Source organism: Protopterus annectens, chromosome 4.part0, assembly GCF_019279795.1.
Source record: "Protopterus annectens isolate FY-2018-M chromosome 4.part0, PAN1.0, whole genome shotgun sequence".
Classification (NCBI taxonomy): Eukaryota; Metazoa; Chordata; order Ceratodontiformes; family Protopteridae; genus Protopterus; species Protopterus annectens.
This window is the reverse complement of record NC_056733.1, coordinates 73,173,681-73,189,429: the sequence shown is the minus strand read 5'-3', so window position 1 is coordinate 73,189,429 and position 15,749 is coordinate 73,173,681.

Below are 15,749 nucleotides of genomic sequence, written 5' to 3'. Positions count from 1 at the left end.
ACTACCAAATATTATAAGAGCAGAAATGATTCTTTTTTTCACGTGAAATCAAAATCACACAAAAATAAACCATTGACTTCAAGATAGTATTCCTAAATAACGCTATAACTGAAAAAGTAAAATATACTAAATTACTAAGAACAATCATTAATCACTACTTAAAATTTGATCAACATATTGATTATATTGTCAGCCAAACAAATGAAAACTTATGAATGTTACATAAATCTGAAACATATCTTGCCAAGTCATCAACAGGCCAAACACTACAAGCCAGATTCAGAAAACTTTACCACATTGTGATAAGCAAAATTGCATGATTAGTGGTCAATGGCAGAATATGTGCAATTCAGAAAAACAAGCTCAGTAACATGGCCAGACCAAGCAGCACTGTTGGGCATGTTATATGCTGATGGCTATATAGTGACATAGAAATGAGCAGCATTGTTATAATGAGTATATCTATGTATGCTAATGAGGTAAAGTAAGATGGAGTGATTCCGAACATATAAATGCCATACAATAGAGCTGCTATTTGAACCCGACTGAATGCTTGTGTTCAGATTGTCTGTATTGTTAAACAATGTTAGGGTTTGACACAGTATTAATAAATGTGTATCTGCAAGAGGCTGTTATTGCTGCTACCATGCCTGATGGTGTGTGAAGTTGTCCTTGGAGGAGCATAGTTATCCCACCACATTTAATGTTTCATGAATGTTTCAACACTGACATTATGGACCTGTACTATGTAGGTAAGGACACCATTCAAGAAATTCTGAATATGGGTCAACCTTATCAGCAGCCCCATGACAGTCATGGAGTGGGTCTACCTGTTAACACCGACATGCCAAAACACCGACAACGAAATAACCGACACGACAAAACCGAAAGTTCAAAAACACGAAACTTCACATGCCCAACAAACCACAATCCCGACAATCAACAAAACAAATAACTTTCTCGAAAAACACACTCACAGCACAAGCACACCAAAAACCTTACAAACCTACACTAAACCTTACATACACAACTATATATGCACTAACCTTAACCCAAACCCTAACCATAAGGTCCGTCACTATCGCACACTTACCTTACCCGCACCCTAACCCTAACTCACTTAATCTGCCCCTAACCCTTAAGTCTGTCACTATTGCACACTTACCTTACCTGCACCCTAACCCTAACTTACTTAATCTGCCCCTAACCCTTAAGTCCGTCACTATCGCACACTTACCTTACCCGCACCCTAACCCTAACTCACTTAACCCGCCCCTAAACCTAAAGTCCATCACTATCACACACTTACCTCACCTGCACTCTACCCTAACGTCCATCACTATCACACACTTACCTTACCCACACCCTGACCCTAACGTCCGTCCCTATCGCACATTTACCTTAACATGTTGGTGTTCTCAGTGTCAAGATTCTCAACTGTCGGTCTTCTCTGTTGATGATCTTCTGGTGTCGGTTATCTTGCTGTTGGTCATTTGCAGTTTCAGTTAATTCAGGTAGACCCCATGGAGTACCTATCCCAGTGAATACTAAGGTATGTGGGGAAGAAATTATGGATATGGGTCAACCTTGTCAGCAGCCCCATGGGAGTCATGGAGTACCTATCCCAGTGGATACTAAGGTATGTGTGGCTTGATGTATACTACCTACAGGGACATTTCAGTGATCTACTTGGGACATAGTGGGGGTATCTCATGTATCTTCCTCAAGAATACTTCATCAGTTTCTCAATGCTATGCTTCATATGTGACGGAGCATGTGTACTTTCCAGATACCCTAGAGGAGAGAGCCAACAGCATGCAAGATTTGTATGATATAGCCTGATTCTTTGAGGTACTGGGGCCATAGACTATATCCACATTGGAATAAAGTCCCCCAACTGGTGAACTGGGAAGGTGGTACATGAACAGCAAAGGGTGTCACTCCATCACCTTCCAGGTGGTCTGTAATGCAAAGGGTCTATAAAGTTTGTGCAGGCTACTCAGGCAGTCATTATGACTTGCATATATAGCACACCTGTGACCTATACCAATAATTTGCAAGGGGTGAATTCCCATAGGGGCATCTTGTTGGTGATGCCATATATGTCCTGGAACCCTGAATTTTCTTTTTAGCTGGCAGCTGAAATTCTACTCAAGCAAAACTATGTTTCTTAGCTTTTCAAAAAAGTGCTAATATAAGGAATTGCACATATTCTGTGAATAAGGTGGATGGGTGTATGCTTAAGTGTGTGCATGAAGTATAGAAAAATAATATTCCCTAGCTTAATCTGTGGACTTAGTATTGGGAGAGTCTTATACATAACTGTTATGGTTAGCAGTAAAAGTAGTTAAGTAATTATTTTTCAAAAATAAGGCTTAAAATGCATCAAAGAATGTCTGGACCATCAGAGCTTCCTTCCACCCTTGGCTATATAAATGATTAACAGGCTTAGTAGAGGGGCTCTATTCTTGAACTTCCCCTAGTCTAAATCAACCCCTGCTCTGAGTCATGGACAGCAGGTTACTATAGGTTTGTGTTTGGCTAGAGACAATGTAGTAAATATTTCTTTAACTTTTTACAGTTAGAACACAGATGTTTGCACAAAAGGTCACTATAGCACTTTAAGAGGCAGTGTACTGTCTGGGAGCAACAAGATGGTATACTTACTTAATTAGCCTTGGTTGATCAAGTTAGTCCCACTAGGCAAGTGGCCTCTTTTCAGGGAGACCTGAAGTAGTATTTATACTACTAGGGGACATTTGATCAGGGCACTGGGAACTATCCTGACTCTTTTTGACAAGTGCCACGGGATGTTTTACATAAATATGAGCCACCACCAACTCAAGAAGATGGAACCACAGATTAACATCTCATCCAAGGGACAACACACTCAGGAGTTAAACACCCTCCGTATGTTGCATTGCAGTGTCAGCAATCATTTACCTGGTGTGGGAATAAACCCACAGCTTTCCACACCAAAGGCAAGTGTGCTACTTGTTGCAACACTGGCACTGACTTCACTATGATTATTTTTTTCACTTTAGTCCTCAAATCAAATCACGGCTGTATGTACAGATGCTTGTCGTTTGGGGGTAGGTGTAAGGAGGCATGCTGTGTATATTCTTCTGAACTTCTGACAGCATCAAGCTGAAATACATTATTGTGGTAATTTTTTTTTTTACATCACAAGTGTACACAAAGTGACTGTCTTTTGTACAAAGGGGTGAGAATGCATGCTGTGTATATCTATGACAGCAACAGCTTGAAGTATATGACTGTGGCCATTTGTTTTTTCACATCTGTACAGATCTAATGCCAGAGTGATGCATGGAAGATTACTATTTTCTTGAGGGTAAGGAGGCAGACACTATTTTCATATTCAAATTATGTATACTTGCAAGCATGTTTTTTCTTTTCTCTTTTTAGTGAGAAATACTATTTTTGTCAGTTTTAAACATCAAGTATTGGATACAGTTTAATTCTTCCTTGAAAGAAAATAAGACAAATAAGACTGGATTTCTTTCCTTAGTAATGATTTTTTGTTTATGCCATCATTCACTCAAAATGTTGGGGAAAAAGCTTTAAAATGTACCTCAGAGCATTTAGAACCATATGGCTTTTGGGAACCTAGTGGTCATCCAGACTCCTAGCTTAAGATGTTTCATCAACAGTTATTATAGTGCAATCTTTGCCAATTATGACATGCTAAAGAGATGAAAGAAAAAGCTGATGAGTAAAGAAAGGAGAAAATGTAATCCAGATGGTGTAGAATTGCCAGAATTGGGGTGGAGCCAGGGGTAGGCAAGCAAGACAAATAAGAATTATAGCTCTAGGGTACGCATGATACCTAACATTACATATAGTAATTACTTGTTTTCTGTAGTTCAGTGTTCACAAAGTGATATGTACATTTCCAGATATGCAAAATATGAAAAGAATTACAACCTCTTACATGACAGCATAAATAGCTTCATAGCCCCTCCCCCTTCACTGATGGAACAGACACTTATGCTGAGTTATTCACCAATGCTTTATACGAGCCCATATACAATTGTACTGACTCTGCCGTACCTGATAGAACCAAAGCAAGATATTCAAGGAAAAACAAACCTGCCTGGTGGACAACTGCAATTAATAGGCTATACAATAGGAGAAAGAAATTGCTGTCTAAGAGTAGGAAGGAATGGTCCTGAAACTGGGAACACTCCCTCCTCAATGAGCAGGTCTTAAAAAGACCTATCCAAGGCCAAAAATACAGCCTCTATGGACCAGACAACATCCTTGGCTGTGTTCTACATGGGTTAAAACAGGAGTTAGCATCACCATTGGGCACGCTTTTCAATCACAGTCTAAGCACTGGCTTCATCCCAGAGGAATGGAAAATAGCTATCATCATCCCTTTGCACAAAGGGGGTATGATGCATCCACGGACCCCGGGAACTATAGACCCATTAGCCTGACCAGCCTTATCTACAAGGCCATGGAATGAATCATCATGGACCTTATTAACAAAGATATAGGAAATTTCCAAACACTTTACCCTATCAATTTTGGCTTTGTCAGGGGGAGATCATGCCTGTTAAACTTGGTAGACTTCTTCAAGACAGTCAACAAAGCCCTAGATGAGGGCAAATCTGTGCATACAGCCCACCTAAACTTAGCCAAGGACTTTGACACAATCTCCCACTCAGGCATCATTGATAAACTCACCCAGCTGGGTATCAAACCCATATATTGTCATATGGGTTGCAAACTGGCTCACTGATAGAACTTATACGGTCAAAATAGGGGACTCCACCTCATCCAGCAGTCTCGTAGCCAGTGGTGTTCCACATGGATCAGTTCTGGGACCCCTATTGTTCGGAATCTACTTCTCTGAAGTACAGGCTAAAACTAAAGGACTATGGCTGACAAAGTTTGCTGATGACTGCAATGTCAACATCCTGGAAGAAGGTCTTATGCAGACTAATGACTGGTGCCAAAATCATGGTCTTAAACTTAATTAATTTATTTATTATTGTATATTTGTTTACTAGCTAAGTCCAACTGGGCAAGTTTGCATGTTTTCAGCAGAGACTTGGAGAGACAAACTCCATACTAATTAGATAATCAAGAAATGTTTAAACATACAAAATGTTAGTTGAAAGAGAGCATACAACTGTTTAGAAAACAGGCTAACAATTTGACAAAGTGGAGAGATAAGAAACATACACAGCTTTGTTAAACTTACTAGTCCCAAATTATTTTAAATGTAATTCCACCACACTGGAAAACATAACAGCAAGCTAAGCTGAATTTGAATACATAAAGAGGCTAGGTGGATTATAAAAGAGTTAACCTGGGTTGGAACATGTACATATCCAGAACTTGGTGAAGTAGGACTTTAGCTGATTTTTGAAACTGTTTGTCTGTCTGTGTCCTAACTTCCAATGGGAGGGAGTTCCACATTTTTGCAATAGTACAGGAATATAGGGAGTCTCCTGAATTATATTTGCTTTTGGATACCTCTACCAGACCCTTATTGGTGGATCTTAGCTGATGACGGTTAGTGTAGTGATTGATTAGGCAGTAAAGGGCTGGGGTTTTGTCAGGGTAGTAGAGAAGTTGAGGAGCTAGGGTGAGTTGGCTAAGGGCAAGTGGGTTAGGTAATTCCATCCAGGAGAGTTTGTGAAGGGCTAGGCAATGGTGGGATCTATAGGAAGTGTCAGTAGCAAATTTAGCTATCTTGTTGTAACAAGTGGATAGCTTATTTAGGTCAGATTTATTTAGGTTAACTAAAATGGGAGAGGCATATAGTAATGTGGACAATAAGTGGGTTCTTGCTATGGTAGTTTTACTATTGGAGGTCAGGTAGGTCTTACATCTGTAGAGTGTGCTTACCTTTTTGTGTACCTTAGATATGGTTTGAGCAACATATTTATCAAATTTCATATTTTGGTCAATGATAACATCTAATAGTTTGGTGTGTGCAACTGGTGTAATATGAGTGTTGTCAGAGGCGATAATTTTGAGAGGGGAAGTGAGATCAATAGCTTTGGAGGGATGAATGAGCATGAGTTAATGCAAAAAAAAAATGCATTATCATCCCCTTCAGCAAGAGTGATGTTTCTGCAAACAACTACATCAATAGCAATACCCTAAGCAGACAATCAGTGGTGAGAGATCTGGGCACATGGATCAACAACAACCTTAACTTTGATCACCATGTATCCACAATAGTAAGAATTGCATTTTATATTGCTCAGCTCATAAGTAAGGGCATTGCCTCCAGAAAAAAGAGTTTATAATCCCTGTGTACTCTTCCCTCATAAGGCCAATAATAAAGTAGAACATTCCCTTTGGTATGTTCCTTTCCAAACACCTGCAGCAATTGGAGAGACCACAAAGGTTCCTTACAAGGAAAATACAGGGTCTTCAAGGTCTGTCTTATGTGGACAGACTGAAATCATTGTCATTTTACTCTGTGTCATACAGACTGCAAAGAGGTGACCTCTGCCTTGCATATAGAGCAATATCTGACCCAGCTTTAATGGAAATGCCGCACATTCACAAGAAATATGGCACATGGGTCACTCACTTAAAGGACCTTACCTAGTATGTGACATCAACAGAACTTGCTGGAGAGACAGATTTGTCTCACAGAGGTTACCCTACCTTTGGAACAAGCTTCTTATTCATGTTAAACAAAGCCCCTCATTGGCCCTATTTAAACTTCATTTGGATGACTGGATGGGTAACGGGAAATTCACTTCAGGGGTTCCATCTGTGTCCCTCTTGGATAGGGGCAATATGTGCTGATTTTAGTATCTGCTTGAATCTGACACCCTTGGGAACATGGGTTGAACTTAGCTAGGCTTGTAAGGGCCTTGGGGCCGTTAGCCTAGTAACTTCCTATGATCCTAAAATGACAGGTGAGTGTATTCAGGAAGTGTAGTACGGAATTACTAATGGCATTCATGTTTGGTGAGCAGTAGCTCCCCCATACATATCAGTTTTGGATCTGCCACTGCTCAGTGCCTACAGCATGAGTAAAACTTGAGGCTCAGGGTAGTGTACATAACATGGTTAAAACATGGTACAGAGAGCAGTGCCCAGAGCATGGTTAACATGAGATGTGCAGGGCAATCCCATAACATGATTAGAACATGATGTACAAGGCAATGCCCACAGCATGGTTTGATCATAATGCATAGAATAATGCCCAAAGCATGGCTTGAATATGATACATAAAACAGTGCCCACAGCATGAGTAGAACTTGAGACACAGGGTAGTGTATGTGGCACCCTGTTAAAATGCTGAGTTCCAAACATTGAAAAAATACTGAAACTACAGGAAAAGAGCAAATATTGAACATTACTCCTCCTTTAAACTTGTATTTTTGCACAATTTCTTGGAGAAAAGGGAATATTCCACGAAACTGCAAACCTGAACTTGGTATATACAGGTCCAGATTTTCAGTCATTCAGTCTCCACATTCCGTGAATTGATATTCTAAGTCCTGACATTTCAAGTGGTTACCAGTGCACAGAGCATGGGTACAACATTAGACACAGAGGAGTGCCCAGAACATGTCCAGAATGGGATGCACAGAGAAGTACACAACACAGCAAGGTTAGAATGTAATGTAAAATGTATTGGCCAGCACATGGTTGCAACATGGTACACGTGGCAGTGCCCAGAGCATGGCTAGAGCATAATGCACAGTGCAGTGCCCAGAGCATGATTAGACATGAAGAACTGGACAGTTACCAGAGCATAGATAGGAAGTTATGCATGGGACAGTGGTCAGAGCATGGTAAGAACAAAATGCACAGGGCAGTGCTCAGAGCATAGCTATCACAATAAGCACTTGGTAATGATCTGAGCATAGTTAGAATGTGTTGCAGACAGCACTGCCCAGAGCATGGTTAGAATGTGTTGCAGAGGCCAGTGCCCAGGGCATAATTAGAATGTATTGCAGAGGGCTATGTCCAGAGTGTGATTAGAATGTGTTGCAGAGGGCACTGCCCAGAGCATGGTTAGAATGTGTTGCAGAGGGCACTGCCCAGGGCATGATTAGAATATATTGCAGAGGGCTGTGCCCAGAGTGTGATTAGAATGTATTGCATAGGGCAGTGCCCAGAGCATGGTTAGGTACATGAGGCACATGACAGTGTTCATAGCATGGTTAGGCTGTGTTGCAGTGGACAGTGCTCAGAGCATGGTTAGAATGTGTTGCAGAGGGCAGTGCCAAGAACATTGTTAGGTACATGAGCACATGCTGTACCCAGAACATGGTTAGACTGTATTGCAGAAGGCAGTGCTCAGAGCATGGCTAGAATGCATTGCAGAGGGCAGTGCCAAAGTATAGTTAGAACATGAGTCACATGGCAGTTCCCAGAACATGTTTAGAATGTGTCGCAGAGGGCAGCTCCCAGGGTATGGTTAGAACATGACTCACATGGCAGTACCCAGAACATAGTTAGAATGTATTGCCGAGGGAGTGCCCAGAGCATGGCTAGGTATATGAGGCACATGGCAGTGTTCACAGCATGGTTAGAATGTGCTGCAAAGGGAAGTGTTCAGAGCATGGTTAGAATATGTTGCTGATGGCAGTGCCAAGAGCATGGTTAGGTACATGAGGCAGATGGCCTTACCCAGAACATGGTTAGAACATGTTTCAGAGGGTAGTACCCAGAGCATGATTAGGTAAGCAAGACATATAGCATTGCCAAGAGTATAGCCAGAATGTAATGCATATGGCACATATCAGTCTTGTAAATACCTATCTACAAAATAGGATGTGGAGCTGTGCTTCCTGGAAATGAACATAAACAAATCTGTCATGAAAATTAGATTACTACCAGGGCAACCTTTATAAATATTTTCACCTCAGTGCATAATAGCTGTTGCCAGTAACTCTGGTTTTCTTTTGTTTGTTAGGTGTTGAGGAGACTTCCTTCTCATCTCCGTATGGCCATATGGTATTGGAGTCCCAATCAAAGAAGAAGAGCCAAGTCACAGAGAAGGTTTAAACTAGAAGCATCTATGGAAATATGAAGGTGACACAAATCCTTATTGTGCAGATAAGAAGAAAAGATATACAGTGTTGTGAGGTAGGTATCTCAGTTCAGGGTACATACCACATTGTAGGAAGTAAAGTAACAAAACAGCTGCCAGAAGACACACAGGTCTGGAGCTAAAAGTGGGCAAGTATTGCGATCTAGCATTTGTCACAGTTCTGGAAAAACAGAAGCAGTGTAGTTCACTGTGAACTGATAAGGCACCTCCTGATGTCACAATCCACACAAACCAAGTGTTGCAGTCACAAACCATGACAAAATGCATTACCACTTAGGGTATATTGTCCAAAACTAATTTCCATTTGACATGGGAGAAACAAGCCAGGCATGCATGGATGGAATGGGGACAGAGCAGAAGAAGTACAGGCATGAAGTGTAGCTGGGATGGTCCCTGGAATTCCATCACTTGACAGGTTATAGAGCAGGAAAAGCCGGAACAAGGGAATATAGCTAAGTAACAGTGAGGTGGAAAGGCTGAAAATAGAATATATGATTCACACAATATTCAAAGCTTTATGCACAGTAAAGCATTTAGGTGTACCTTCACACTATTGTCATACTGATTTGAACTGTTTAAGAATGTACTAAATAGCGTATGCATTGACTTTAGACCTGCTGGGTGATCTTGTGTCCCTCAGACTTAACAATCACTTTATAATCCCACAACAGAAAAGTAATAATCTGAAGATCCATCACTGACATACTGAATAAATCTCCTTAGGCATAGGCTGAGATCAGGGTAAATGCTAACAGATGGACAGAGGTTAGAAACATTAATTGTTTTAAGTTAATGGATGTCTTAGACTCTTTTAATAATTTTTTAATAACATTTATTCACCTGACACAGTAACTTAAATAGTGTGGGGAAAGGGAAGCCTGGTTCACTGGGACAAACTGTCAGGGTGCATGATCAGTATTGCTGAGGAGCTGTAAATTTGGCAGAAGCACAATACCTGGATTCATGTCAATTGCACTGCTGTAGAGCTGATGATTAGGTGTGAGCACAGTATCTGGATTCATTTAAACCCCACTGCTGTAACGCTGTTGTTCAGGTGTGAGCACTGCACCTGGATTAATTTAAACACCACTGCTGTAACGCTGCTGATCAGGTGTGAGCACTGTACCTGGATTCATTTAAACCCCACTGCTGTAACGCTGTTGCTCAGGTGTGAGCACTGTACCTGGATTCATTTAAACACCACTGCTGCAATGCTGCTGATCAGGTGTGAGCACAGTACCTGGATTCATTTAAACACCACTGCTGTAATGCTGCTGATCAGGTGTGAGCACAGTACCTGGATTCATTTAAATACCACTGCTGTAATGCTGCTGATCAGTTGTGAACAGACTACCTGGATTCATTTAAACCCCACTGCTGCAACGCTGCTGATCAGGTGTGAGCACAGTAGAACACCACTGCTGTAACGCTGCTGATCAGGTGTGAGCACAGTATCTGGATTCATTTAAACACCACTGCTGTAATGCTGCTGATTAGGTGTGGACATATATCCCATGAGTTATTGGGCCTTAGAAGTTAATTTAAGGGGGTGTATGTTACTTAAGGCATGATTTAACAGCCACCTCTGTCCATCAAAGACATAGGTGGGAAACCTTCAGATTTCCCATCCACTGCACCAGGTTGCACTTGAATATGGTTAGGGAAGAGCTCTGTTTCATTCACATAGATCAGAAGCCTATTTCAGAGAATGGGGATTCTCTGAGATGTGTACCCTTCCCTGCAACATATCATATTTAAGTCACAGGCAACGTTTAAATCCTTAGATCTAATTGTTCTGGTGCTGTTCATTTTGCAGCTATGCAAAAGGTCCATCAGAGTGGGATCCAGGGATACTTTGTATGCCAGGTATAAATAACCTCTCAGCAGTCTGTATGAATTAGAGTACAAAGACAGGCCTTTGAGGCAATCTGCACAGGACATTGTGTTTACACCCTGTATTCTTTTTGTGAGAATCGTCTTTGGACATTCCAGTTGTTGCATGTGCCTAGTCAGGTACATACAGAAAGGGGCATTATATTCAATGGTAGGACTAGTGATGGCTGTGTACAGTACACATTGACTTCTCTGAACCTAGATGCCATGTCCCTACTTATAAGTTGAATGACACAGAATGATTTTCTTACAACATTAGACACATGTCGAAATCCAGGTTATTATCTACAAGAGTCCCCAAATCCCTAACTACTGTGTCTACTTTTAGGGGTCTTTTATCAGTGAGATAGTTTCAATGGGTGGCTGACTTCCCATAAGGTACTATTATGCATTTCTTGGTAATGTATTTTAAGCTGTGGCTTTGGCAGAAGTCATTTGTCAATGTTAGACCTTCCTGTAAGATGTTAGTATCCTTGAGGGTTTCTAGGATTGCTCCTAGCTATCTGCAAACTTGGTAAGCCAGAGTCTGTTGACATGGGGGATGCTACTGGTGATTTGCCTCCTTGTGGAGGTGGTCTCTCCAATCCTAACTTTCTGGGTCCTGTCTGTGAGACAACTGGCTAGCCACAGGTTACATAGGGGTTTGTGCCTAATTCCATGAGTTCATTTACACTGCCCAAGTGTGGTATTTTCTAAAATACCTTAGCTAGATCAAGGTAGGCAGTATGTACCATTTTACCCTCATCCATCACCTTGATGACATTCTCAAAGAAGCCCACTAGATTCAGTAGGCATGACCTGCCTTTGGCAAAACCAAACTGCGTTGGGTCCAGTGTCTGAAAGTTTGCTATGTCATTGTTAGTCATTTCTATGATAATTCTTTCCATGGCTTTGCATATGAGATTAGTTATACTAATGGGACTGTAATTCCTGAGATCTGTTGATGGTCCGCCCTTGTGCAGATGGATGACTGTTGCAGTTTTCCACTCATGTGGTACAAAGCCTATGTGGAGGCTATGGTTGAATAGTGACACCAGTGGTCCTGATAGGTTATATTTCAGGCTATTTAGGAAAGAATCCTGGGATACTATTGAGACCTATCAAAGCTGTATTCTTGGCCTTAGAGATCGTGTCTAAGACTTACTCCCTACTGACAGGTAGAGGTATTATTTTAGATGGTATTTCAAGGGGCTGGCTGGGTGTGAGATGAGGGTAAAGTCAGCTGAATTTGTCAGCAAGAAGATTTGCTATATCTCTAGATTCAGTGAACATGGTTCCATTTACCAGCTGTTCATTACACTGTTGTGTGCCACCTTTGAGGTTTCAGACATAGTTAAAGAAGGCTTTGTGGTTGTCCTTGGCCTGGAACACTATCTTTACCTCCAAATTTGCTTTGTTGAACTTAATTAATCCTCTTTGTTGTTTATTCAGGTTTTAGAGAGAATGTTATCATTTTTGGTGTAACATTCCTAACTTTAGCTATGACTTTTTTCTTTTTTGCATAACCTGTTTAATTTTGGATTCCACCAGGGTGGTTTGTTTTTTGCATTAGTTTTGGGCTTACTTCTGGTAGGCACAGCAGCCTCTATGCTGTCATTGACGTAGTTGTACAGAGTTTCTGTGAATAATTGCACATAGGTTGCTGTGTTATCTGGGTTTGGAGGGGCTTGATATTTTGACAGGTTATCACTTAATAAAAGATATTTTGTCTTGGAGTAGTTTCTAACTGTTACATGGTTTGCTGGTGTTACAGAATCGATTCGTATTTCAAAGGAGACTGCTTTGTGGTATGAGCTTACCAGAAAGGACACAATACTGGCAGAAGGGGGTGCAGCATTCTCCCATATTTGTGAGTACCAGGTCCAATGTTTTTCTACCTCTTGTAGGGATGTACACTAACTGGTCCAGGTGCTCTGTTTACAAAGTCTAGGAATATCTGCTACTGGAAATTTTGGGTTATGTAGGATTCTCAGTTTATAAAGGGATAATTAAAGTCCCCCGTGATTATGGTATTTGGTTGAATGGTGAGCGTCTCCAATATGTCTAAGTATGAGCTATAGGTTTCATGTAGCATAGAGGGAGACCTATAGCTTACTAGTATATGTTATGGGACTTTGTCTATGGTAATCTGGATGTGGAGGAACCCCAGTGCATCATCCTGTTTAACCATCCTAGGGATAAGCTTGTTATCGATTTAAGTCAAGACACCGCTACACTTATTCACTATCTATGCAGTTGCTGGTATAAATGTGTGGAAGGCACTGAAGCTTTGCACTGATGGGGTACTCTCTGCAGCTTTAAACCATGTAATATATTTTGCTATGTTGTAAGGTTTGTCAGTTTCAAATTGCTTAAAAAAGGCTTTATGGGGGGAGTGTTGTAGAGCTGCTTATCCAGTGAGAGCATGGTACTTGGATTTACTTAAACAACACTGCTGTAGAGCAGCTTATCAATTTCTTAGCTCAATAAATCTGAACAAAACATACAATAATGGGGGGGGGGGACAAAGACCCAAATAAAGGGACAGATTTTAAATTATCCTCTTATAAATTTAGAAAAAATGCTAGAATAACAAGATTTGTGTTAGCATGCATTATCGGAAAGATATGAAATATGAAACTCAAATGTATGCCATTATTTAATGAATTCAGTCTTCAGTGATTTGCCAGAAAACCACAAATTTTATGAGGAACAGACCAAAAATGTGAGGTAAATATCTGGACATTCTGCAAAAATCTGGACAGTTAAGAGCTGTGTAGTACAGTACCTGCATTCCTTTAAACAGCAATGCTGTATAGCTGATTGCGACGCCCACCACTGCTGCCAATATGTGATGGGCACCAATATGTGTTGTCGCCATGCTGGCCCAGTAATGAAGGAGCCTGAATCCTCACCACTGACACTAGAGAGGGACCTGCACTCAGAATACAAATGGATACACTCAGTATTTCCAGATGCAGACCTCTCTGCATCAAGTACAATTTCCCTTAAGAGCACACAGGGAACACACACAGCCTGGGGTCTGGATGTCTCTATATCGGTCTCCTTCCAGATCCCCAATAAGACTCCCCACTGGTACAGCTGTAGGGTTAGGTCCTCAGCCGAGTGTCCAAGCCATGTCATACAGCACCGTCTCTTTAAACCCAGTACTATATGTCCCTGCCCCAAGTAGCTGACACACACACACTGAGAGATTTAATTTTCACACACACCTGGGAAAGGCTGGCACAGATTACACTCTATCAGCTTTTCCCAGACTATAAGGTAGATCACTGCCACCAGAAACTTCACAACCAGCTACTCTAAGGCCCTAAACAAATGGTTTCCAATTATAGTGTGTAATATTAATATTAACACAAATGTTAGTAGTTCACTAAGATGGCTAGGCCTTCTGCAGTGGCCCACACAGTGTCACCACATAATATAAGTATATAAATATAAATATAAGTACTCCTAAAGGTTAGATACTAAAGGCCAGCAACAATAAAAGTTTTAAATATATTTAATAATAAATAATAAAAGAATATGAAAATACTGAATATATATTCACGGAACCACATAGTTCAAATCACAAAAAATATTGAAAACAACATTGATGGACAGAATCATACAAATAAAGAAAAACACTCTCTAAGCTAAGCTTCACTATATTCCTGACTGAATCTAAGAGAATTTACTGTTCCTTAATAACTTACTTGGACAAGGCAAGATGAAGTACGTGAGCAGTCCTTCTAGTCAGGCCCCAAACAGAATACTCTACATTCTGAGATTACTCCCTGTAAAATATATCCAAGATGAAGAACGACCTCATCTGGTTACCTGATTATAGGTTCCCACAATATCTCCTTTTGAAGTTTGAGAAAGGACTTTAGCAGACAGCTACAATATACATTTACAGCTTTTATGGCAATGCTTAGGAGCCAGAAACATTTATTTATAACACTTCCCCCTTCTTTACAAAAGCTAACAGATAATGGCTGCTCCCAGACCTACCATCTCTGGACCTGCTCAGCTCTGTGGGGTAACATTCAGTGATTTAGCAGCTCATTTACATTTCCCTTATTTTTCTTAAAATAAGCTAGGTGGTTAACCATTGCTGTGCCAGTGTCCATTAAAACATATACATTTAATTCAGATATCATAATGCATGTACATTTCTCTTCATTTCAGCAGGGTGCAGTGTTGATACATTTTAACACAGTTAACACAAGCAAAGCTCACAAATACATTTTCAGCACAAAGCATCTGTACAGATCACTCTGATATACTAATGACATACAATTATTTACAAAATTCCAGCTAGCTGTGCTGGCACAAGTCATGCGTCCACTGCCCTACTTCTCCCTGGCATGGCTGCAGTACCTCCTATCATCACACTGATGAAAAAGGGTGAGCACAGTACCTGAATCAGTTTGAACAGCAGTGCTGTACAGCAGGTAATCGTGTGAGCACAGTACCTGGATTCATATAAATAGCACTGCTATAGAGGTACTGATCAGGTGTGAGCACAGTACATGGATTCCTGTAAACAGCAGTGCTGTATAGCAATGATGAGGTGTGAGCACAGTACCCAGATTCCTTTAAACAGCACTGCTGTAGAGTTATTGATCAGGTGTGAGAACAGTATTGGATTCCTTTAAACAGTTGCAACTGATAACACAGCAACTTAAACAAATATTATAAGTATTTTAATAGTAGCAAGGAGCTTGTACAGCTTTGGGTTATGGGGGCCATTAGTCCAGAGACTACCCAAAGCACCAATTGATCTAACTAGAAGTCTGGCTTATCACATTAT